The 3929-nt window shown below is 45.3% G+C and overlaps 1 pseudogene; it reads left to right on the top strand.

Annotated features, from left to right (window-relative positions):
• The first annotated feature begins 1348 nt into the window (after nt 1-1348).
• LOC104983867 lies at nt 1349-3711 on the top strand (annotated as a pseudogene).
• Nucleotides 3712-3929: the final 218 nt, after the last annotated feature.

Raw genomic sequence — 3929 nt, 5'->3', positions numbered from 1 at the left:
GACAGAAGCCTAAGGGAGACCCATTTGCTGATCTTGGAGAGCCGCCCAGGGAGGCAGGAGGCAACTGTAATATATATATATGTTCATGGATTGGAAGAATCAATATTGTGAAAATGTCTGTCATGATAGTGTTCTATACTATCCAAAGTAATCTACAGACTCAATGCAATTTCTATCAAATAACCAATGGCATTTCTCACAGAATTAGAGCACAAAATTTTACTATTTGTATGGGAACACAAATGACCCTGGATAGCTAAAACAATCTTGCCAATAAAATGAACATGGAAGAAGAGGACAAATTCTTAGAAATGTACAATCTCCCAACAGTGAACCAGGAAAAAATCAAATATATTAATAGACCAATAACCAGTTCTATAGTCTCCCTATTGGGAAATCTAACCAGGTCTCCCACTTGACAGGTGGGGATACTGGTAAAGAATCCACCCACAATGCAGGAGACCAGGGTTGAGAAGATCCCCTGGAGAAGGAAATGGCTACCCACTACAGTATTCTGGCCTGGAGAATTCCTTGGACTGTATAGTCCATGGGTTCACAAAGACTTGGACACATCTGAGCAACTTTCACTTTCACAATAACTAATTATGAAACTGAATGTGTTATTCAGACCAAGAAACAAAGTCCAGGACCAGATGGCTTCACAAGTGAATTCTACCAAACATTTAGGAAAATGTTAAAAAAGAAAAGAAAATGTTAACAGCTATCCTCCTCAAATGATTTTTAAAAATTGCCGAGGAAGAAATACTTCTGAACTCATTGTATGAGGCCAGCATCACTCTGATATCAAAATCAGAAAAGATAACACACAAAAAGAAAAGTATAGGCCAATATCGCTGATGAACATATATGCAAATGTCCTCAACAAAATATCAACAAACCATGCTGGGCTTTCACTCTAGAGTCACCTTCTGCACCTCCTAGATGGTGCCTGCATGCCACTCCCCTGCCCTGCCTGGCTGGGCCCTCCTCTTCCAGGGACCAGGCAATGGGTGGGCAAGGGGTCGATGGGTTAAAGGGACGCTGGCCTGGAGGTGGGCTGCCTCTGCCCACACCACCTTATCCCCTCAGTCCCGCCATGGTGGAAGACGCTCCTTGAAGGCAGGTTGTGTGTGGGTGGCCCAGAATCAAGCAGTTTGGAAAAGTCTCTTGACTCGGAAATCACAGAGAGCTATTCCAAAGTAGAAGGAATGCACTCAAACTAGCTTGGCCTGAAGGTAGAAAGTGAGAAGAGAGTCCTGCACGAGTTGCATTGAGAAATAAAGAGCTCCTGTGTGAATTCACCAATCTGATTTCTTGCTGAGCGAGGCTGGAACATCTATCTCCAGAAATGTCTTTGAAAAATAAAAAGCAAGATAACCTTTCATCTGAGGACTCAGTTAAAGGAAATAACCAATACAGGTCTCATGTAGGATCCCCCCTGGAGCACGAAGAGGAATCACGTAACAACTTTCAGCAATTTGAGACCAATGATCAACGCAGACCTTATCCTAGGGTCCACTTGGAGCCTTAAGAGAAACCAGATACCAACTTCAGGCAATTTGCCACAAAAACCTACAATTTCCAGTGCAATCCAACCAAACCCCAAAATATCATTTTTGGTTTCCTTCCTGTTTTGCAGTTGCCCCCAAAATGTAATCTGGAGGAAAACATTTTAGGAGATGTGATGTCTGGCTTGATTGGGGGCATCTTGTTGGTGCCCCAGCCCACTGCTTATTCTCTCTTGGCTGGCCAGGAAAATACCGATGGTCTACACACATCTTTTTTTGTCGGCTCAGTTTACTTCCTACTGGGGACCTCCATCACATCTCTGTGGGCATCTTTGGAGTGTTGTGCCTTATGACCAGTCAGCTGTAGTTGACTGAGAATTGTACAGAGCTGGCAGTGACACTGCCCATGTTGCTCCTTCTTTGGGAATGGTTTCAGGTGGGAGCACACTATTAAGCCAGACATCAGGCAAGATATGTAACACAAGTAGCTATGACATTATAGTTGACAGTATGGTCACCTTTAAGGTTGGAGTTTTTCAGGCAGCAATGCGCTCTATCAAGTGGGCTTTGTTTCAGTCTCTCTCTCAGATGCCTTGCTGAGTGGATTTGTCACCTGTGCCTCCTTCACAGCTGTTACATCTCAGGCCAAGTATCTCCCTGGACTCAGACTCCATTGGAGTAATGGTGGGGATTATTCATTAGTGAAAGTGAAAGTGTTAGAAGCTCAGTCATATCCGACTCTTTGTGACCCCATGGACTGTAGCCCACCAGGCTCCTCTGTCCATGGGACTTCTCCAGGCAACAATACCGGAGTGGGTTGCCATGCCCTCCTCCAGGGGATCTTCCTGACTCAGGATTACACCCTGCATCTCTTAAGTCTCCTGCATTGGCAGGTGCATTCTTTATCACTAGTGCCACCTTGAAAGCCAAATCCCTGGAGAGCCCTAAGTAAATTTAAGAATCTGCCCAAGATGTGGTGCTTTCCTGGAAGCTCAGCTGGTAAAGGATCCGCCTGTGATGCAGGAGACTCCTGTTCAATCCCTGGGTTTGGAAGATCCCCTGGAGAAGGGAACGGCTACCCACTCTAGTATCCTGGCCTAGAGAATTCCATGGACGATGTGGAGGATTAACCGAATAGATACAGTTATATTATTTGGTACTGTGCTGTCCTCTGAACCAAGTACTGAAATAGGCCTGCTTATTGGAGTTGGTTTTTCTTGTTTTCGCTCATCCTCTACACTCAGAAGTCAAAGACTTCATTGCTTGGCCCAACAAAAGAGCCTGAAATCTTTGAATCCATGTCTGCCTACAAGACCTGTCAGGCTAAGTCAGCCATCAAGGTTGTCCACTTTGAATCCGCTCTCTATTACATGAACAGAGAATATTTTAAATCTTCTTTATAAACTACCCACCCCCCCCCCCCCAATCCAGTCTTAGTAACTTCAGTTAAGTTCAGTCGCTCAGTTGCGTCCGACTCTTTGCGACGCCATGGACTGCAGCCCGCCAGGCCTCCATGTCCATCACCAAATCCCAGAGCTTGCTGAAACTCATGTCCATTGAACCGGTGATGCCATCCAATCATTTCATAGGCAGCTCAGAAGAAGGTAGCAAAGAAAAAGATCAAAAGGGAAATAGCCGCTCTCAGTGGAATCCAGGATGAAGTTTCAGTGCGACTTTCCCATTCCTTAGAGTTCCACACCATCGTGACTGACTGCAGTGCAATACAGCTTTTAGATCCAGCAGGGATCCACGTGATGAAAGAAGTTCTCAGGGTTTATGAAGCCTTTGGCATCCAGGTTCTGCTGGCTAAGTGCAATCCCTCTGTGAGGGACTCCCTGGCCCAGGGAGAGTACTGGAGAAATGAAGAGGAAAATCTCTTTTACAGTGTATGTGAAGAATGACTTTTGCGGAAGACTCTCAAAATTTGAAAGATATCTATGTTCCAGTGGTCTGAGCTTTTCCAGTGATTGAGAAGTAGATGGAAGGAAGGAATACTGTCTAGCCAGTTGTTTAAAATTTCAGATGTGCAGCATTTTGTGCCGTGGACCTGGAAATTGCCCCCCATGGAGATTTTGGCCTTTTGGCTGGACAGAACTGTGCCTTTGAAGCTGATGGCTATCGTTGATACATAAATGCAGCAGAGCTTTTAGTTAGGCAGAATCAAAAAGAAGAAACTACCGAGGTTTTCAGCTTTCTTGCACATATGGAATTAAATGAGTATCTGTTGAATTGAACTGTAGTTCAGTGGCTCAGTCATGTCTGACTCTTTGTGACCCCATGAATCGCAGCACGCCAGGCCTCCCTGTCCATCACCAACTCCTGGAGTTCACTCAAACTCATGTCCATCGAGTCGGTGATGCCATCTGGCCATCTCATTCTCTGTCGTCCCCTTCTCCTCCTGCTCCCAATCCCTCCCAGCAC

This window comes from Bison bison, unplaced genomic scaffold, assembly GCF_000754665.1.
Source record: "Bison bison bison isolate TAMUID 2011002044 unplaced genomic scaffold, Bison_UMD1.0 scf7180017863513, whole genome shotgun sequence".
Lineage (NCBI taxonomy): Eukaryota > Metazoa > Chordata > Mammalia > Artiodactyla > Bovidae > Bison > Bison bison.
The sequence above is the reverse complement of the archived record's forward strand: the minus strand, read 5'-3'. Positions and strand labels throughout refer to the sequence as shown.